Genomic DNA, 22,318 nt, shown 5'->3' on the forward strand with positions numbered 1-22,318 from the left:
CAAAACCACTCCAGCAAATCAACTGTAGGAAATGCAATGCCCCGGCCATATTCTTGGACCTTGTGTAAAGAACTCTAAATACAGTCTTGTGTATCAAAAAATAATCACAAATGTAAGTCAACATCATGGATTTTTAAGGTCTGAGTCATTATTTTGTATACATGTCAACAACAATCCTGCTTTTGATTTAGTGAGGACTATAGATTCAGATCCCTGGGTTTGATTTTGTCTTGTCTCAGCCTTACTGGAAAGGGTTTCAAGTGTCAATACCTTAGTGTATTGATGGTGGAATACACAGTGAAAACATAGTACCACACATAGTGATAGTCTTGTTTTCTTCTTAAACTTCATAGCTGAACAAACTATGGAAGTAAACTTTCAATGTTTGCATGATCCAGGTATGTTCTGTTTATTTACTATGTGTGTCTTCACAAATTCTTTCAGTTTAAGGAAAAAAACTTACAGGCTTTTGGAGGAATATTTAGCCAATTAATTCTCAGCGAAGACTGGCTATGTCTGGCCATAGCATGGAGAATGAAGGACATGAAACTGATTCCATCATCATGTCTGGTCCTTTCCAGCTCATCTTCCTGTCACTTTACTTCCAGAAATTGGGGCACAGGTATATTCCCTACCCTCGACTGGTGCATAAGCAGAGCATTCACTCAGTTCTCCCTAAAGACAAGTTGGAGGAATGACTCCAGAGGAGGGTTATGCTTGGTTAGTTCCCCTTTGTAGCAGCCCTTAGATACTGTAGTGATGAAATCATTAAGAGTGTGCCTGTGAGAAGGAGTAACAGGTTTTCAGAGACCTGAGTCGCTGCATGAAGACTGCAGCCACAGTGCCTTTCTCCACAAGGCTCTGGGGCTGGTGTGGCAGAAATGCCTGCCAACTGCACTCGGGTGTCGAGCAATAGCGCGCGCTGGTTATTAATCCCCACTGTGAAGAAGAGGTGAGTGATACTTCTACAAGGAAGGTTTCCCAAATTAATTTTTACTAATTAGTCAAGAAAATGAATAAGAAATATGTTCTTTCCTTCAGAAGGCTCTAATCCCACTTGACTGAGCAGTATTAAGCAATCCTATCAAAGAGAATGTATTTTTGAAGCAGTCCTTGGGGCAAAATTAGAGCTACAAGAATAAGAAATAATGAGAGATGTAGGGGGGAGAGGCTGCTTTATTTTTGGAACAAATATTAAAGAAGAGCCTTTGCTCCTGAGTCAAGTTCCCATGCTTTTTCATTATGTTCTTTGGCTGAAGTGGTCTTTAGATAACAAATGTGTCAAGCTGTTCTGTCTTACTAAGTTAGAATTAGGTTATGTCTGTGCAGAAGAAAGTTTTGGAATAGCTGCAGAAACAATTACGACGCTGCTTGATTCACTGATGATGTTAATTGTAAATCCATATTAATCTAGGGCTGGGCAGGAGTTGCCAGAAGGATTCATTTTCCATGTACTATGACAGATCCTTGTCTCCCTTTCCTTTTTTCTGGTGCCTTAGACCTTAGATATCTCCAGTATTTTCTGAAAGCATAAACAGTAGCCTTAAGCAAAGTTACAGTTGATAGGAAGGTTGCAATGGCCTATATAAATCTCCTTACATGACTTCAGCTCTCATAAAAGCAGCTCATAATATTTTAATCATATTCTGGAAGTCCTTGAATACTAACACATAGGAAATATTGTACCAACAGCTAGCTGCTTAGGAAACTTTAAGGTGTTTCTTTTTTTGATGTGACTCTTAACAAGGGACAGATACAAAATGCAATCTGGGAGAGAAAGTCAAGAATGGAAGATAAAAATGGTTTTTTACTCAAATTTAAGATAGAAAGCTGTCTTTTTCAGTCAGATGCCGCGTCTCTTTCCATTTGCAAAAGTTTTCAAACTCTGTGTCTGCTGCTGAGCTATGGAAGGCTGTTTGTGTGGGAAGTATTTCTGTGTTTGGGGCTGTGCATTTTTGAAAGCTTGTCAGATTTGTATGCTCTAGTGTGCAACTGTTTAAAGCTGCTCAGATGTTTACAAATTCTCCTAATGATGAGAAGAGCATGTAAAAATACAACATACTAGTTGATTTTGCCTCTTATAGGTAGGTGGTTTGGCAATCTGTCATGTGATAATGCCAATTTATAGGCAAGCTTAAAGATACAGAGGCATGATGTGGGTGCCAGGAGATGTAACTTTGGTGTGGATTCCAGGTTACTGGTGTCACTTCAGTGTGGCCACTCTACCAGGGGCTGAGCCAGAGGTAAGTTATACAGCTGCCTAACTGAATGGAGAGAGCAGGAGTGATGTACCATAATCCCACAGATTTTCTGCTTGTAGGAAGAGCACTAAGATAGAAACAGATGCTGAGAGATTCCAGCAGAGTGTAGAAACAAAGTGAAATGTCCTGTGTCTGTGGCAAAGCCCACATGAAAAATTCAGTTTTAGTATATTGTTGAAAAATTACCAGTTCCATGGCTGCAAGAGCAATGAAGCTACTGATTACTATGAGTAGGGCAGTTCAGACTCAGGCACAGACTCAGGAAGATCTTGCTGTTTCAAAATATGTTTGAATCACATTTTCTCCACAGCCATAAGATCTAAAAAGTTGGGGGAGGGGAGGGAAGTGGTTAATGAATAGCAAAGATGGGTGCAAATTCATGTCACAGAAGTTGAAGAGAGATCACAGATCTTCCAGGCCCTTCTTAGCTGGCACAAACAAAGGAATCACTAAATTGTTCCTGTGACAGAGACTGCACAGCCCATGAAAGGGTCCTATTAAGTGTGCTTTTACCCAGAATGTTTATGACTGTAATTGCTGATGCAAGTTACTTGGCACAGCAACTGACAGTTCATTCATAACTTAGTGGTTTCTCCGTTAATAAGTTGCCCCCTAATTAGTTCCTGTGAAGGTACTTTCTGAAATCATAAAGTCATATTCTTGTAACTTCTCCAGTATGACATCTGCCCCATGCTAGCCACAAAGGACTAGAATTCACCAGTCTGCTGAGCTATAGTTGGAAGATTACTGGAGATGGGAGAGGAAGATGCCAACTGCTCTCTGTGCTTCTCAGTCCTAAAATTAAGGGCAGAACCAGGAACAGCATCAGCTAGGGTGCTTAGGCCCCTCCAGCATCCAGTTGGTTGGTGGGGGAATGGAATGCACCCTTGCAGTGGAAAATGGCAGAGGGACCATTAATTATGGTGACACTGTCCTCTCTGGTTCCTCATACTCAGATAAGATCCTCATCTGTAGAGGTCCAAGGATCTGACCATGATTTCTTTTGGTGGCTTATGTTTCCCTCTAGTTCCTGTTAAGGAAATCAAATGAATTTTCTATAGCTAATCCAAGGATAAACTGGCCTTCCTTTTTTGTTGTGCTTCCTCAACCCTCTTTTCAATATTCAAAGATAATAACGGACTATCCCTACCATTCCCTTGCTTTTGTTTTGGGTTGTTTAAATGAATTTCCAAGTCTATGACCTTCTGCATGAGCAGTACCATCTGCTTGAGAGTGACATTTTCTTCCTCTTGGCAACCAAAGACCTAGAATTACAGCCCTTTACACTGCCTGTTACTGTGCAGCAAAAAGAGCCTTCTGGAGCAGAAAAAAGGAAAAAAAAAAAAGGAGCATACTTTTACTGTATTTTGTAATTTGTCTTGCTTCATGTATACCCATGCAAGTATAGGGTACTGTCATCCAGTACTAACTCACCTTTCAGATTAAATTCAGAGCTGACCGTTATCTGCACTGAGACCGCTTAAGCAAGGTATTGTCCTACAGGGGCTGCACAATTTGAGATTAACTTAATGGTGGTCTTAACTCAGGCATTTTCCATGGGCTTTTTTCTTTCTCTAGGGTAAGTGGTCTGAACTTCAAATCCAGGTGGGTCTCAAGTTATCTAAAGGGTCATCTCTGGTACACCAGGTCCACAGGAGAAATTTATGAAGCTTGGGTGGGTATATTGTTAGTAAAGATCTCTGATCTCTGTAAAATGTATCCAAATCTCAACATAAAGCTGGAAATATTTTGGCTAGGTCTTTTTCTTAGTCTCAGTCCCAAACTTCCAGGAAATGCAGGTTTCTAATGCTTTTTAGCTAAAGGTGCCATTTAAGACAAGTACTTCTTACCTGAATATTTCTGTAATGACTAACTTAAACAAATGTAGTACTACTACAGCTAGGTCTCCATTAGTTAACCCAAGTTTCCTGCTGTTACGTTATTTATTAAGATGGCTATTTCTTGAATTGAAATTTGAGATACCTATTAACACATGTTACGAGCTGAACAGATGGCTATATATTTCTAACTCTAAAAAATATGTTATGCAGCCAATACAGCTGTTCTGCCATCCAGAGGAGTCATAAAATTTAAAATAAACTAAACTTTAACTAACATATTTATATTTTTTCTTAAATATTTATTCAAAACTTTCTGAAATGCAAACTTTATTGCCCTGGAAAAAATGCTAACTTTCATAATACTTCACATGCTATGAAAGATCATCCCAAGAAATAACTGCAGATCAAATCTAATGACTGACCTGCAGAGCAGCATTTTAAAAATTAGGATCTCAGCTTAAAAAATGACTTACACCAAATGATCAGATATGGCCATTACATGGACAGAGGATGGGAACAGCCACGTCACTGCTAGGTTTTCTCGTGGTCCAGAGCATGAAGTTGTGGCAAAGTGTCTTGTGCTTCATCAAGTGCAATTTCTGAACTGGAGTTGAGCAGTACAGCCCAGAGCCACTTTTAAAGCTACTGAAGTAGCTTCAGTTGAGAGTGGAAGAAGGGTCTGCTGAGGATTTCTCCTGGAAGGTGTGTGGTGAGGGGGTCTAGGGACCCAAGGGGCCTGGCCACAGTGGCCTAAGCCTCTCAATGAGTGGAAGGAGCATTAGTAGTTTTGCTGTGGGTGACGCTACACTCTTAGTCATGCCAACTTGGCGCTTAGTATCAAAGTAACTTTTTTGTAACATTAAATGTTTTTATTATTTTTTACAACATCAAGTTTTATGGGATTTTTGTCAACCAACTGCAATCATAACAACAATAAAAAGACATGTTTGTTTAGTGAATAGAGTGCTGGTAAAGGTCTTGTATTGGCTGCCATTGGAGCTGAAGCTTTCTAGTTATCCGGGGAACAGGTGTTGGAGGTCAGCAGTAGGACAGGCTTGCCCAGCCTTGCTCCCAGAACGTGCTCAGCCCAAGCCGGCACATGGCAGTAGCATAGAGGGGGTGAGCATCCCTCTTCTACCGCTGAGGGGAATTGAAACACAAAGGGGTTAAAAGATTTGTTTGAAGTCAGCCCTCCAACTGATCACAAAGCCAGGAATAAAGCCTGCATTTCTGCAGGTTCCACCAGCATATTTCACAATTAGGCTATCTGAGTTTTTTCTAATATCAATCGCTAAGAAATGCACTAAGACCTATTTGTGTGTGATTTCAATAAACCAGCCGTGCGACTCCTTAGGGAGGAAATGCGCAGTGTAAAATTATGGACTGCAGAACCTCGTTACTCCAGTCACCCAGACCTCAGCTCTAACCAAGGGCTGCTTCATTGACTCCAGGGAAGGGAAATGCTAGCACTAGTCCAATTCCTTTGGGACTGTTGTCTCTAGCATGAATGTGACACTACAAAAGGCTGACACTAACGTATGTGCAACCTGAAGTTTCTTCTTCATCATCGAAACTTGGGAGAAGGGCTACACTGGCACTGTAGAGGTACCTGATATTGCAGGGGGTGACAGAGCTTGTCTGAGTACCCCAGGTAGCCCAGCCACAGCAACCCAAAACACCACGTGGGCTAGTTACCCTGCAAAGCCGCTTTGTGAGATGACAGTGAAGCGATTCTTTTTACCCAAGCCAGATTGCTTACCTGTCTTTCTCTGCTGCACTGTAGGTTGCAGTGAGGGCATTCCTATGCCTCTTCTGTGGGGCAGCATGAGGAAATTTGAACAGCTTGGGTTTGAAACTGGCCACCTCCACGGAGAAGTGACAGGAGACCTGTGGATTAACGCTTGACATGAACATTGATTTTAGTTCTAGATGTTATAGCTGTTAAATCTGGAGTTTCACTGAGAGTCATCATGAAAGTCCCCTCCCAACAGTTGCTGCTGTGAAACAAATAGGGGCATGAAACAAATAGGGGCTACTGTGATTAGAAACAAAGGTAACAGCCTCATTTAAAAATTGACATGTTTTGAGAAAAAAAACAGTCTTCCATATAGATAGAGCAGGACTTGAAGCAGTTTTGGGGAATTTATAGGTGAAAGGGGGAAGTTTTAATTACATTTTAAAAAACTCAGAAGTTGGATGTCCTTAGAATCACAGTTCACAATTCAGCTGGACTGGACAGTGTAGGGAAGCAAGAAGGGAATACATGTTTACATTGTAGCAAATACAAAAGAAGCAATCTTAACTAAATTATGTGTGATACCTTTTCTGTTTGCTTTTCTTTGGTATGTTGTTAGGAAACAGACCAATTTCAAGAATGTAGTTTTTAATTTTCGCTACTATGGTGGGTAAACTGATAGCCTTTGCAAAAATACAGAGTAACATTTAAGACCAGACCACACTGACTGACACACAAAGAAATTGTCTCTTTAGAAAACATAAACATTCAGAACTGCAGAACTGCAAGGGATTTCAGAAAAATCACTCAGTCTAGGCCTGCACTGAGGCAGGAACAAATACTCTCAGATCACCCTGGCACGTGCACATCCTAACTTCTCAAAAACTTCCTGTAAAGGAAGCTCCTCTGGCTCCCCAGTTGGTCTGTTGTGGTGTCTCGCCGTTATAATGCAACATAACAGATATTCAGAACATGGCTGTGTTATGTTTATGGTAGGGACAAATTTGCACTGCCATGGCAATGTAAAGGATTGCTAAAGTGAGTTTCACATTAGGTTTAACTTAAACTTTATGACCTTTTTATATTGCCAGAGCAATATGAAGGGCCCACTAATGTAAGTGAAAGTGAGGCTCTCAGTTTCTGATGATCTTTCTATGGCTGTAGACTAGGAATACTCCCTAGGACAATGATGGTATTGGCTGCATAAAGAAAGGTAGATCATATACTGCATCTCTTCTCTGACAGTGTTGTACAGTGCCAAAATTTGAATTGTCAGGAAGCAATAAAAAGAACTGCATTGATAACAAGAGAGGGTGCAAGATTCTGAAACTATCATCTGCCACATATTTTAACATGTACACAATAGACTTTTGATGTAATTTAATAGTTTTTTTCCCATGCTTTGTGTATTCCATCTTCCTCAGTTTAACATCAAAGGAGAGCTTTCAGATACACCTATGTCACCGCCTTGTGTGGTACATCCCACGTCCAGATGAAGCTGTACAAGATACCCCACAAGGTAAGCCTGCAACTCTCCTCATCTGCATTTCTGCCTACCCTCTCAAAAAGAGCAAAACTCTGCAGGAGACAACAGATTGCATTCCCTCTCTCTTTTGCTGAAAACAGTACCGCTCTTTTCCATTTCTTTCCCTGCTTGAAATCACCTGTTGATCTCCAGACAGCTCCAGACCTGCATCTCACACATTTGCAGAGCAGCCCTGCAGCTTCCCCTTCTCCATGACCCCATATGCTGGAAGCAGCTGGTTGGTCTGATCTGTGATCTATTAACCAGCTGCACTTGGCACACAGAGTTATGGAGGAGAGGAGAGAGGCTGCAGGTGAGGGTGTGCCTCTGAGCTTAGCTCCAAGCTGAAAGAAAGGCACGCTCTTCAGCTGCAGCACAATACTGGGTGGCCTCTGCTTGCACGTGACTTGCATGCAGTGTCTCACTCAATGCAGCAGCAAAAGCTGAGGGGCCTGAAAATCTGTTTTGTTGCATTATGTGCCATAACTGACAGCAAGGTATCTGGTCTTCTTCTAGATTGCCTATTTTTAAGGATGTTTTCTCGCTCTGTGAATTGAATAAACCAGTTTTGCAATCTGCTACAGGCCCCACCCTGCCTAACCCTGGCTAGTTAACCTGTAACAGATTGCAAAACTGGTTTGAGTCACACAGTGAAGAGAGAGACATAAATTAAGTTTTTAATAGTTTAACTCTCCTCCTCACCAATAACATAAGCCATCAGTTATTAATAGTGGTGCCACAGAAGCACAACACATGTCACCCAGTCATTCCTTTGCCACACTGTAGTAGTTCCTTTCATGGTTTTGGAGATTAAAAACTATGTAGGCAGGAGTAAAAGTCCCTTCCCAATGCTGCAGCCTGGATGCCTACTTTGTGTTCTGTATGTAGGATTCACATATATGCCATGAAGAGCTCTGACGTAACTGAGCAGCCATAGTTCAGCTGATATGCATTGCCTTGCTAAGCCACTGTAACTGGCTTGTGTGTCTGAGCCCATGCTGGAATAAAATGTAGGTAAATATCTCACCCCCTTCAAACCTGGGCAGCAGAACAAACCCATGTCTCAAACAAACAGTTTTTACTTACTGTTTTCCACTGGCCTGAATTCATGAGACACCTATAGGTTAGACAACAGGCACCTAGAGAAAATAGAACAAAAAGGTATGGACAATGTTTTATACATATAGGATGTTAATATTGATATGTTACTAAAGCAACTAGATCCCACGCAAATTTATTTTCCCCATCGTTTTCCTATAATGCATGGTCAGAAGGAGCATGCATGGCTAGCCTACTGATATAAAATGTAAAGTCAATGAATGTTCCCTCTGAGCAGTTGGCCCTTCCAACTAGCTTTAGATTTCCTATTCCCTCTGGCCCATTTTCAACCTTTAATTCTTTTATTGCAAAAGGGGGCAGAGTGAGCAGGAGTTATAATGCAGAGATACCTTAATGCCTGATTCCAGTCCAGATGCAGCCAGAAAGTAAATTTTGCCCAGGCTACACCAAGACCACAAAACTGATGAAGCCCGCTTACCTGTTTGAGAAGGTATACTGGTGGCCATGCTCCTGGTCTTGTGGAACGGAGAGATTATGTGCCATTTCAGTTCCCGTTTTGGAGGGCTACATCCACTAATGGCTTGCCCAGAAAAGCTGGGACAGACCCACTGCTTTCTTCTCCAGGGAGCACAGTAAAATGCAATGAATAGCTCTGAAGGAAAACCTAGCATTCTGCAACAGATCTGCCTCCTGCTAGACAGTGCTTTCTCCATGGGGCTTGGAGGAATCTATTTCTTTCAGGTGGAGAAGGACATCAAGTTTAAGTTTCCTTCAGTCCTGAGTGGACTGAAGCTTATCTACTTTGCTACCAGAGGACAGTGAATGGCAATGTCACCTTCTTCCTCTCATTGCTGTAAAGCATGGAGGCCAGCTGCCAGTTTGAAAAGCAAGAGCAGAGACACCCACCCTCAGCAGAGGCAACTAGGGTCTGAATTGCAAGAGGAGAACACCTCCTGTTATGCCAAACAAGGTGTCATTATGCTGACAGAGGGCAGACCTCTAACTGCTTTCCTAAGAATTTCCCTTTTAGCTAGTTCTAGGTACCTCTAACTTACCTCTGGTGAATCTTATTCTCAGGCATCTGGCTCTTCCCAAGCATTGTCCATTGCATCTAACATGGAAGCAAATCCATAAGTCATGAATTGCAACACTGAATATTAGGGAGGTTTATCATTAAGAGCATCAGGTCTGGGGTCACCTATGCCAGTATGGGGAAAACATTTTAGAAAGGAAGGAAGGAAGGAAAAGGCAATATCATAAACAAAAGTTCTTGTGCTGTGTTTTTGTTCAGGTAATTTTTTGTGTGAATGGTATGACTCAAATGTGTGGAGGGCTTATAGAGCCTTTTTGTGCTGAGGGGCTGTCAGGTGGTGGTGTACTAGCAGAGTTCAGCCATGCACCACTACTTTTTGCTAGTATAGACAAGATTAGATGAAGAAACACTGCCCAAAGAAGGGGTTACAGCCTTCTAATTTTGTCTAGCTACTACCCAGTGTTTCTTCTTTACTTGCCTTCAGCAGTTAGAAGTGACTCAAAAGCCTTCACCTGCCTATAACTATGTATGTAAGGCCATTATTATTAATAAATCAAACTAATTCCCTTTGTATGTACTTGGAAGGAGTTTAACATTGCTGAATGCTCTACTGCAGCTAAGAATGCAGCCGTTCTGAGTTTCAGTTCTTTCCAACAGTTACTGATGTCAGTTCTGAAATACCTCTATTTTACAAGCCATTTAATTGCTTACTTCTTTAAAAATTTACCAAAGCTCAGCTGGGGCCTGATTTTCAGTGAACCTCAATTCTGTACGCACAAGGAACTTAGATGACTCTGTGACCTCATATTAAGTGAATAAATTAAAAAGATGACTTTTTAAAACTATTAATTGTACCTGACAGACATTTGGGATACAATACCTTAAGGCACAAAAGTTGTACTCATTTGTTTTTAGAGTATTTTGGAAGTTGACTTGTAGACAAGTTGAGAGCTTGGCTCTTCAACTATACCAGAGACCAAAAAGTTGCAAGAACTAACAGAGCTGGGGAGAAGATTTTTATATGTAAATAAGAAAGAAAAAAGAACTACTGGAGGGCAGTGTGGTAGATGCATTTGCATTAGGAAAGTGTGACATGCTAGAGGCATAAAGAGCAGTTTAAAAATTGGAGGGTACTGAGTTCTGCTGTTACCTTAGCTACTGTGAGGATTGCTTTGACTTTCCGTAACAATTTCCAGTTGGTAGAAAGGAAGTACTAATGCTTAGGGCACAGGGGTGGTGTGAGGATCAACTGCTTATTGTTTATAAAGTGCTTTGAAAATGATAAATGTTATGTAAATCAGGAAATGCTGACAGACATCATCCATCTGGGACTGATTGTGAAAAACAACAAATTAACTGATTTCTTCAGGATCTAGAGGGTAAAAGAAGCACATAAAACACACAAGGCTGTGCAGGTGGTAAAGTAACTGCACTTGTGAGGTCACCTAAGATGAAATCATATGTGAAATGAGGTCAGGTTTCTCTATGTTTATGATAAGCATTTGTCCATTACATCATCTCATTGTTTGACACACTTCTACCCAACTATTTAATGACCATTTACAGGACCTGTGATTCACAGTTCCTTATGTGTCGCACTTACCTGTGACACCCACTGTGGGCAGAGCACTTTGCCCTGTGTGCTGTGTGGCACATGGCCCTGAGTGGTGAACACTTGCAAACTAGCATGACTTGTGGTCAGCCCCATCTTCCTTCTGCCAAAACCTGTTCATTAAGACTGTACAGCTATTCCCCCACCTTTGGGAGGCATTGCTTTTCCTGCAGGATACCTGTTTGAGGTGGTCCTCCATTTCCATGGACCATTTCAAACACCATCAATGTATCCTGACTGGCTCTCTATGGGATGTAACACATCATGAGCATATGAGCAGAAAAGCAGAAACAAAGACAGCATTTGCAATCAGGATTAAGCTTCACAGCAGCCAGCCCATCAACTGCAGCTTGCAAAGCTACAAAACTCTGAATTTTAAGAGCATTAAGCAGTTGTTTTGATTTCAAGTAAGTAACACTGTCAGTTTGGTTACTGTTTGTCATTACTGGAACATGACAGAGAAAAAGCAGTGAGAGAAGAGGCAGTGCAATATTAAAAATTAAAGGTGGGGATCCTGTTCTGATAGACTACAGCACCAGCTAGCCTAAGTGGCTCCTACATCTTCAGATGACTTTCCTTTTTCCTGTTTCCAAAACTGTCTTCCTAAACACAGGCTAGATGAGAAGTATTTCTGGTTCCCGCTGGGAAGGATGAGGAAAGGTCGGGATTTACATGGTGATATTTACTACTACAAATTCTGTAATGGCCATTCCAGAAACTTGTAGTTCTCATCCCCGTGAACTGAGTCCATCTAACTACATACCCATACCCCATTATGACTTCCCAGCAGCTTTAGGTAATTTTTTCTTCTTTCATTACCCAACCAACTGCAAATTACTCTTTGTAATTTTCCTACCAAAAAGCCATGTAAGCCTGGCATTCAAGGATTAGTTGCAGTAAGGAGTGCATTACCTCTCTTTAGATTTCCTTTTATACTCATTTGAACATCCAAATAGTCAAGTTTAACAGGAAATAGCAGCATATTCTTTTAAGAGTCCCTTTCCTTTGCCTCTGCTCTCCCACTTCCCACCTTCAAAAGTAGAAAGACTGAATCCTGCTAGGTTTGAATCACCTCAGAAAGAGTGCTGTGCTCTCTCAGCTCTCCGGTTCTGTCCTGAACAAACCCTGAGCTTTGCAGGTGGCTGGAACAAGTTTCTACATTATACCAGAAGAATATGCACTGAGAAAATAATGAGGCAAGAGGAACTCGGGTACTTTTTGCAGGTCTCATTATGCAGATGACACAGAAGAGAGCGTGAGGACGTATGTCTTCTGAGTTTTTCCTTTCTTAGCAAGATCACCCTTAACACCTCTGCACAGCTCAGACTTTCTCACTTTGGTTTTCTCCCAGTTTTATTTACCATGTGTGATTCTACCTGCATTATGAGCGGAGAAATGGAAAAATCAGTGTAAAATAAGGGTAACTATATTCTAGTTGGACCTTAAGTGTGCAGTCTGTCCTACCTGCCTTGATCATATACTGGGTATCCCTTCCACTTCAGGTGAAGTTTGGTTTTGTATTTATCAGAACTTCCAATGATACTTTGGACCCTGTATGGATAAGGAGCATTAAATGATTCTTCCTTGTTTGGGAGAGTTTGTTTTCACTTTAGGCACTGTCACTTGTGGTTCACTGGTTTTGGTAGCCTTTCCCAGTATCTGGCAAATTCTCCTTTAGCACATGGCTTTCCAGGGATTAGATGAAGCAGCAGCCAAGGGAGCCCCTACGTATACTGCCCATGGTGTGACAGAGGAAGCAGCCTTTGCACTCCTGACCTGAGGCCGAGGAACCTCAGCAGGAAACGCAGCTCAGCTTTTTGCCAGCGGCTCCATGTCACCCAAGTGCCTGCTTATGCCCAAAGTTGTTTATAAAGATAGGTCCAAATGCTGCACTGATTTACACCTTTTGCAGTCTCAGCAAAGTCAATTGTGAAAGTGGAATTTGTCGTATTTTAGAAGGAGTCACTATCTCTAGTGAAGCTGCCTGGCACTTTCTGTAGTGAAATATCTTCCACAAGAAAGTGTTAAGATGGTATAACAACTCCTGTGTTTGCTGCTGCTCTTTGAAATGTGGTTGGTTAATGACTTTACCATCCCACAACATACTTCTTTCTGTACAAATGGTGCGGACAGATGCCCAGGGCAGGCCTAGCGGGGAGCCGGGTGAGTGGGACCCACTGCCTTTATGGTGGTGGCAAGGTGGCCACAGGCTAATTTGGAAGTAGCAGCATTACAGGGGACAAAGGCAAGGCCTGCCCGTGAAAGGACACACTGCAGCCTCCAAGGCAGAGACAGAGGGTAGAGAGCTGGCCGGGCTGCCACAGAGGTGCGCTGAGACAAACTGACACCAGGAATGGTGTTTGCCTGTCCTTCTCGGTGACTGGAAAAGGCCTACTTAGAAATAATTCATCTTGGAAAGAGGAAAGTCTGGCCCCTGCCTCTCCCTGTAGAAGTCATCTGTGGAGTCATTTTGGTGAGATAAATGAATGCTTGCGAATGACCTTGTACAACAGATCTCACAGCAGGTGGTGCTTTTAAGTGCTTTGAAATATTCCTTGGATGTAAATTTTGAGCATGATCTAAGGGAAGCCTTTAACGGTACTTAAGTGGTTAAGATAAACATTAAGGTGTCTTTTATTATTATTGTTATTTTTATTGCTATTATTATTATTATTATTATTATTATTCAGGTGTCTAGATAAGTATTGAGAGTTCCAGAATAGGTACCCACCTAAAAACCATTGAAATCAAAAGAAATTAGGCACTTAGGGGCTGAAGAGGATTAAAAATACCTACACCTAACTTCAAGCATCTACATACCATTAGAAATGTGGGCCAAAGTGAAGGGAGGGAACAAAATATGCCATTTGCGTATTCAGCGGGCTGAGAAGTGCTCAGAAACCTGAAATTTTGATGAATCAAAGAAAAGAGATTCTTTGGAAATTTGAATGGGAAATTTTTTTCTCCTTTTTTTCCTCCAGCAGAAAATGATGATAACACAACAAAATATGTAGTGCAAAATATTTTTTAAAACCTCAACCACCCAAGTGGTTTTCACAGCAATTTGTTTCAATCAGTGGTGCTAGGAATTATTGCTATCAGTGGAAGGAATAGGCTGCTGTGCTTACATTGTTTGCTTTAAAGCAGGACAAGAGCCACACCATTTTGACGTTAGTGATTTCATCAATGGGAGAAATACACAGCCCTGGACTCTGGTCGTGTAATTTTAAAAAGCTCTCAGTTCACCTTTAGAAATAAGCAACCAGAATTGTCTGAAATTATATATACCCACTCTCTGTACTATTTTAACTCAGTTGGGCTCTGAGGCCATGGTTCATGTCCTGGCTTCCTCTTGACTCAATTATTGTAATTCATTATTAAACTGTTATTTGTTTTCATTCTTTATGCTGTCTGCTGCTTTACAAAGCTCAGCAGCTAGATTTATAATATGGAGAGCTCTGTTCCATTACATTACAGCTTCCCTGTAGTATTTTTGTTGGCATGTTCAACAACACGTTGATTTGGGTATTTAATTCTTTGCACACTATAGATTAATCCTAATCTACATACTGCTTTTAAGCATTTCCTGAGATTAGCGGTTTTCCTAATCTGAACTGCAATCCAATTACAAAGTTTTAAAATCTTTTCAGTATTTGTAACCAAAATGCTGTATCCAAGCATGGTTGAGCTTTTAGGTTCATTCCAAGTCCAAAATGGGCTCTCGATCTAGAATTTGCAGAGTCCATCTTGTTTTCGTCTGACAGTACTCTCTAGGCAGATGAGAATTTACTTATTCCTAGAGTAAACTAGGAATTTTGTTAACCCTGTATCTTTGGGTACTGTTTCATCTCTTGGAGACTTAAAAGCGTCATCTGTTTTTGGGTGTTGGGATGAAACATCAAAGTTATGTGCCCTGTACCTGGCATAGCTAACGGCAAAGGTAAGGGGAACTACAATTCTTCTGTTAGGCTCCCTAATGCCCCCTACTATCAGTGGTCTCATTAATGAAGACAAAAGTGGTTCCTATACGTAAACTACAATCCAGCTTCCATCTTATCTTTAAGTATGTTCACACTTGCCTCCACCCCAGTCTCAATAGGACTTGCACTCAAAATAATATCTCACTGACAAATGCAAGACTTGATAGTACTGTAGATCTTTATTCTCTAATCGTATATTCTTTTGCTTGTTCTTTCTAGCCTTCCTTACCTTAGTCCTTTTATTGTTAAGCTTTCCTGTTTCTACTACTTCTTATTTTTCTTCTCATAAACTACAATCTCCCTTGCTCTCCCAGCTGATTTCCCTTGAGCTGTTCTTTCTGCCCTGATTGATTCCTTTTCATCTTCAGGTTTCCCTTTCTCCATTTTTATCCCCCTTTTTAAACTTTCTTTTTATTTTATTTTTCCTGCCTTCCTTCTATAGTCACAAATATTTCTCTCACTTTCCCTTCTCTCCTCTTTTCTGTGTCTCTTCTCTTTCCCCAGTCTCTCTCCCTGAAGTCTTTTTATTGGTGTCTCTCTTGAGTCTCATTCTTTCTCTTTCTTAATATATTTTCCCATATTCCCCACTTGTATGTCTCCTTTCTAGCTGAGATAAGCATTTGTCCCCAGGAAATGCCCCTGTCTGGGCTTGTCCCAATGTCCCTTTGTTTTCTTCAGCTTTTGTAACTCTTAGTGCACCTGTGTGCCTGAAGAAGCCATTCATCAATAAACACAGGGCCAGCAGTTCATTAGAGAAAGTTTTCTGTGTATGAATGTGCCTCCAAATGTACCTTCCTTCTTCATCCACAGGGCCTCCAAAGAAGCCTACCCTCGCATGAAGGCAGTGGCTGGACCAACAGGCTGGATGATACTGATGTTGTCTTTCCTCATCCTCACCTTCTGTCAAAACACACAGACCTCTCTCTCCCCAGTACAGATTTTTTTTCTGTCAGAAATTCTTTGGGATTCCAGGTATGTATTTTTTGAAGTGACTGCCAATATGGTATGCTATGACATGGCATGACATGACAACATACAGGGTATATGAGCCAAGAGGCAAGAAAGATCAATACTTGACAGAGTTTCCCTACCTCAGTGTTCAGAGGCTATTGGTTTTATCGGGAGCTCACTGGCCCACAGACCTATGCTCAGCAAGTGCCGTGATTTAGTCACCATAGTAGTTTGCTGTTCATCTTGGCCTCAGTTTTGGTAGTTAATTGGTATAGTTGTCTGTGAGCAATTTATTGTCAGGACTCAGCTTTGAGTTGGAAACTGTGGATTGTGGATGAACTTTTACATTGTGCTAACGGAAGACCTCCAGTCTTCCCCAAGCATTTGTTTTTGAGAGCTCACTGCCCGTGAAGAACACTAACGTACAAAGTTTCAGAACTTGAGAAATAAGCAGAATTTTGTGAGCTTTCCCTGCTGCTCGCAGGTAACAGCAAAATGGGCAGGTATCAGGTAAATTTAATTATTCTTCTTGAAAGAGTTCTGAATGGCAAAAGAGCTACTGAACTGTCTGTCTGCAGATGTGGTCAAACAGCTACAACCTGGTTTGAGTTTGATTTGTGTTCATCCACAGCCACTGGTGTAGAAACAACCCCCTTTTTTTTTTTCTTTTCCACTAGGAGAGCATAGTCCTGCAAATTTTTCATCACTTTCATTTGTGAGAACTGCTATAGGTAAGAAGTTTTCAAACTCCGTTTATCCATTGTCCAAAAATTTGCTATTGTCCCTCCATGTGTACAGAGCTATGATACCTTTTGGGCCCTGCAGAGGCATAGAAGTTAGAGTCAGTATTCTTGGTACTTTCTCTGCAAACCTTATGGAAAAGAAAAAAAAAATCACATTCATTTAAAGACATTTCACATTTCTGTGCATACAGTGAACATAATGGAGTGAGTTTAAGTCTAGTGACCAAAAAATCTATGGTATAGGTGTTAGGGGGCAATGTTTTTTCCCATTTTTCTGTTCTGGCTTTGGAAAAGAGTTGGTACACTTTGGGTACATTCAAGAGACTATGGCTTTCATATAGACCTCTGCAGAGTGACGGAATTTTACAAATTGTGCAGGCACTTAGGCGGTTATTAGACAATATTACTAGAGCTATTTGGAAAGGAGGAGGGGAAGAGAAAGGAAATTATCTCTGTGTGTGAGGGTGTTCCTTGTAGCCTACTTTGGGGAAGACATTTTTCAGCCAGTGCGGAATGGTGTGGGGAAAAAATATCCTAAAATATGTTCATTTTTGCATTCTCCCAATCCTTCGACCTGCTCAAACTTTGGCTTCATTTGGTATTGTTACTTGTTGCATGCCATTTCTGTAGGGTTGGGTTTCAGTAGATTTCAGTCAGTATCACTTGTGTGATCAGTGGGAACTTTACATCTTCTGCTTGCACTGCCTATCATACACACTCTGTGCCTGGTCCACAAAGGTAAAAAAAAAACAGTTGCAGCCCCTGTGTGAACTGCAACGTGAGCTTTAAGTGACTCATTTTCAAGAGGCTCCTGGGTCGGTCACAGGCTAAAATGGTGGCTGTTATCAGCATGGCTGTCTTACAAGATCGGTAGTGGGAAAGCACCAGGACGAGCACGTTTCTGGTATTCAGAGAGAGACACGCTCAACATCTTTTCTTCATATCACACAAAAGTAACATACAGGGCATTTATTGTGAATTCCCCCAGCATACCATGAAGTCATATGTGATGTGAGCATGTTAATGCCGTCTGATGACACCAACATGTGGTTCTACTGAGGTTGTAATGTGATTTTCCTGACATCTCCAAAAGTGGCAGCCCTGCTGGGCAAACTTTCAAAGGTGGATAGAAATGTATGTTTGCACATCAAAATAGGCAATTTATTTCACAAACAGGCACCGAGGTGTCCAGTTACCCATTTCGCTTATGCCGTATTTGCATAATTTTCACAAGCACAACAGCTGTGCCTGCCCTGTGATTATTTCCATAAGGTAGCGGATCGTTAACCGAAGGAGACGTGCCTTCCGATAATGCGTGGGGAGCATTTCTGGGGGATGGGTTGCGCCAGTGCAGGAAGGGTAAAGAGAGTCTGGCGGCACTTAGGCTCCCAACCAGAGCGGTGCAAAACTTGCGTTGTGAAATCTGAAGCTGGGGCCGGTTTTGTGAGAGAAGTCGTGACCCGGGTCCGGGGCGAAGACTGCGGACCCCTGCGCCACGCCACGTCCACGCTGCTTCGGGGCGCGATGCGTACAAAGCCTTCCCGCTCCCCCCCCCCCCGCTCCGGGGCTCTGTTGGGCCCCGGGGTGCTGCCGGTGGCCTTCCGGGCGCAGGCCCGCGTTTCCTCGGGACTGGCGGGGGCTTGTTCGCGCAGGGCTCCGCGGTGCCCCCAGGGGTGGGATGCGTGTGCGGGCAAGCTGGGCTTCCCAGGGGTGCCTCCCCAGGCGGCAGGGTCCAGGGCGCAGCCGGCTCCCGCGGCCCGTTGCAAAGCATAGCGGACCCTCACGGCAGACCCCCTTTGCAACCCCGTACTTCGCAACTCCGTCGCAAAGCGCTGCAAGCCCGTCGCAGAGCCCGCCGCCGGCCCTCGAGCGGAGCGGAGCGCAGCGCCGCAGACCCCGCTACGCGGTGCCCCGGGCTCCCCTTCCTCTCCCGCCGGGCCCCCTCCCGCGGGCTCCCCTATGAGGTCAGCGCGGCGCGGAGGCCCCGCCCGCCGCCCCGCCCGCCCGCCCGCCCGCGGCCGCAGGGGGCGGCGGGCCGCGCTCCGCCCCGCGGCCGCCCCGCTCCCGCGTTCATTTCATTCCTCCCCTCATTCCGCGCATTCCTCGCATCGCTGGCGCCGCGCAGCCCGGCCGGGAGCCCGGCCCGCCCCGCCGCCGGCCGGGCAGCAACTCATCCTCCGAGGGCTCCGTCCGCCGGCCCGCGGCAACCTACCGCCGCGGTATAAATAGCCGAGCGGCGGATTAAAAATAGGCGCGGGGCCATAAATAGCCGGGGCGGCCCGGGGGCGGCGGGCGAAGTTTGCCGTCGGAGCGCGGCGCGCTGGCGGTGCGCGGAGGGGGGGCCGCGGCGCGGAGGTAAGAGGGGGCCGCGGCCGCGCACGCCGCGCCGCCGGCGCTTTGTGCGGCGGGGCGGGCGGGCGGGGGGGGGGGGGGGGTCGGCCCCGGCCGGGCTGGGCCCGGGGGGGGGCCGGCGCCCCCGCAGGTGCCGGGGCAAGGCGGGAGAGGGGCCGCGGCAGGGGGAGAAGTTGTTTCCCGCGGAGTTTCTGCCGCTGCGGGGCCGCGGCCGGAGCTGCAACAGGCGGCTGCTGCCCGCGCCGCGCCGCGCCGCTCCGCTCCCCCTCGCCGCCGCCGCCGCTCGCACTTAGTTGCCTGAGTCACTGCTCTGCAGCCGGGCGCGCACACACACGCGCGCGCGCACACACACACACACACTCACTCTCCCTCTCTCTCTCACACACGCACCCGCGCGCACCGGTCCTCGGCATTTTTCGCATTTTTTTCCACGGGGAAGCAAGAAGTTGGGAGCAGCCCCGGGCTCGCCGCAGACGCTCGCAGCCCTCAGGAGCGATCCCCCCCCCGGCGGTGCGGGCTGCCGAGCGGCCCGGCCTGGCTCGGAGCTCTGCTCGGTGCGCTGCCCCGAGTTTTGCTTTCCTCCCCCCTTTTCTTTTCCTCTAAAAGATGAAAGAAGGAATGTCCTTTTTCGCTGCTTCTTCTCCTTCTCCAGAGCTGCTGCCGCTGCTGCCGCTGCTGCTGGTTAATTGCACGTTCAAGTGGAAAATTTTCGGGAGTCAGCAGAAACATTGTATCCAAAAAAGACAAAGTCGCAGTTACAACAACACGGAGGAGATTGTCCCTGGAAAACTTCCTTTCGGTAGGAACCGTAGGGGATTGTATTTATCCGTAACGTTTTCAAGAGCCGTATTCTACAGATGTCCACAGTGCTGATGCGGAGGGCCGGTGGCAGCCTTTGTTCAGAGAAAGAGCGTTTTCAAAGGAAGTACACTTCTAAGGGGGAGGGAAAAAGTTATACAGTACGGCTTCTGGAGCAAAATTAAAACAAAGCGGCCCCCTCCAAACAACCGACCGAAAACAAGCGGGACAAATAAAGCGGGGTGGGGGGTGGGGGTGGGGGAACATCTCTATTTTTACCAAGTAAAAAAGTTTGCGCTCTTACCTCAGTCGAACATAATCCTAGTCGTGATTTTTTTCTCCTCTTGAAATCTGTTTTAAGTTGAATGGTGTTACAGTATAAAAATATTTATGAAACAATGAAATACCAGCCACCCACGTTTCTCAGGAGAGTTGTTAACTTATTAGAAACAAGTGCCTGCCTTTGATATGAAGAAATGAAAAGTGACCTCCAGAAGTGCTGGAAAGTTAGGGAGCAGTTCTGTTCTACGCTTTCTGAATGTAAATGGCTCCCAGTATTTTTTAACTGTTCGTTGTTGAACACCATCTGGGAAAGAAAGGCCAAGGAACATCAGATTGTACTGGCGTTTTCTGACGTAAAATAGTATATATAAGAAACGTAAGCTGAAATGGCAGAGCCTCAGGGAAAAAAGTACCTATACAGCTGTATTCCTGTCTAACAGAAGCATATTTGCTTTCCCTTAGTGCTGATAAAGTTTAGAAACGCAGTATTGCCAGTTAGCGGTTTTACAGAGATATCTAACTTAGGTAATGGCAAAGTTTGGAGCTGTATGGATAAAAAAACTGTTTTCTCTAGCTGAATGTTCAGTTATTATGCAGTACATCTAATATGGAAATCTCTGTGGGAATGCCTCTTACAGGAAAATTCATGTAAATAACTAAGTGCTACCTGCAATTGAATATGAAAACAAAAATGATTATAATTACATTAGGACTTAATTTAAAATTATGTGGGATTCTTCTTATAACCCTAGATTGAGAATGCCTGTCTGTAATGTATGATGTATTCTGTCTCTATAAATAGTTGGGGAATACCATTACAGGGATATTAGATTGTACTGATGGTAAGATGGTGCTATCAAAAATGACACAGACCTGTGTATTAAATTACTTCTGGGGGCAGGAGGGAAGCTTGCGTGTTTGTGCATATATATATATTTATATATGTGCACACATATGCATACTTTATTTGGGAATAGAAATACAAGGACTAATGCAGCGAATGTTTTTAAAACACAATTAAAGATTTTATATCTGGGTCACATTTTGAACTTGTAAGTTTTTAAAATCAACTTTTGGAAATGATTTTCAGTAAAGGTAAACTTTCTTGAGGTGCATTTATTTTTCACCTTCACGGTAAAACGTGTCTTTTCACACCGCACTGGTTTTTAATTAGGTCATAAGGCATTTTCTATACCAATAGGGATAATTCTGCATTTTGCCTGCTGCAGGTTTTTATGAGCTGACCAAGCAGAAATTTTGGATGCAAAGGATTTATTTCAATTTTTTTTCTTAGTAATCTACAAATACCTTTGGAAAGTACTGTACCGCTAAACGTTAGGTGTATTTTGAGCATCAATTTTACATATGCTGCTTTGGTGAAGTAAATATTATTAGCCTTTGCACCCGGGAGAGTGTAACAACAGCTCTTGAGATTCAAATTACAGTTTTATATTCTGTACAGTTTCTTAGTGCTGGGTGGCATGTACGTGAGCAGTACAGTGAAGCAGAGGAAAAAATTTTGATTTGACAGGAGTCTTAGTAAAGACAGCCTCTGCTTAAAGGAGTTTTAACTAAACAGCTAAAAAAGAACAACAGAAACTTTATTATGAACTAGACCCACCATGAGTTTCCAGCTGAGAAATGATAGCATATTGTGATGTGTGGAGATGCGTGAGCATGTGTGTAACGTGTTTGCTATAATTTGTAACTAGTGTTTTTTGTTGTTGTTGTTGCTGGACGGTGTAGTGGTTTTGGATATCATTAAAGTGGTTTTTAGGCTTTGTTTGTCCATGCCTGAAAAAGTTAAGCACAGTTAAGTCACATGCAGGGGAAAAAGGATTTCTTCCTTTCTTTTTAAGCTACATTTGTAGATCATATTGTAAGCAAACTTTCAAGATATAGTACAGGCAAAAGTGTAATAAAGACTTCTGGAGCTACAGAGAAATTCTGGTGTCTTTCACTTAAAAAAAAGTGAAAGGTAAAAATATGTGATTGTGTATTATGATATAGTTGTCAGGTTTCAGTCTATAAAGTAGGATGGTTACACTGTTGGAACGATTTCACTAGAAGTAATCTGATTTATTGGAAGGTGCCTAAGACTGTTTCCAAAACATGAAGATTTTGTGTACGGTTCTGAATGTGTGTG

At 43.3% G+C, this 22,318-nt stretch overlaps 1 protein-coding gene across 5 annotated transcripts in view; it reads left to right on the top strand.

Moving 5' to 3' along the window:
• The first annotated feature begins 18,777 nt into the window (after positions 1-18,777).
• TEAD1 (TEA domain transcription factor 1) overlaps positions 18,778-22,318 on the top strand; it is a 165,420-nt gene continuing 161,879 nt past the window's right edge. For 3 of the 5 annotated variants that reach the window (XM_030039068.2, XM_030039069.2, XM_030039070.2), the window contains exons 1-2: positions 18,778-19,095; positions 19,745-19,891. The gene's annotated coding sequence lies outside the window, so the exon portion shown is untranslated. The remainder of the gene's footprint in view (positions 19,096-19,744; positions 19,892-22,318) is intronic. The other 2 variants (XM_030039066.2, XM_030039065.2) reach the window with 2 other exon arrangements.

The sequence above is a fragment of the Aquila chrysaetos genome, chromosome 16 (genome assembly GCF_900496995.4).
Source record: "Aquila chrysaetos chrysaetos chromosome 16, bAquChr1.4, whole genome shotgun sequence".
Taxonomy (NCBI): Eukaryota; Metazoa; Chordata; class Aves; order Accipitriformes; family Accipitridae; genus Aquila; species Aquila chrysaetos.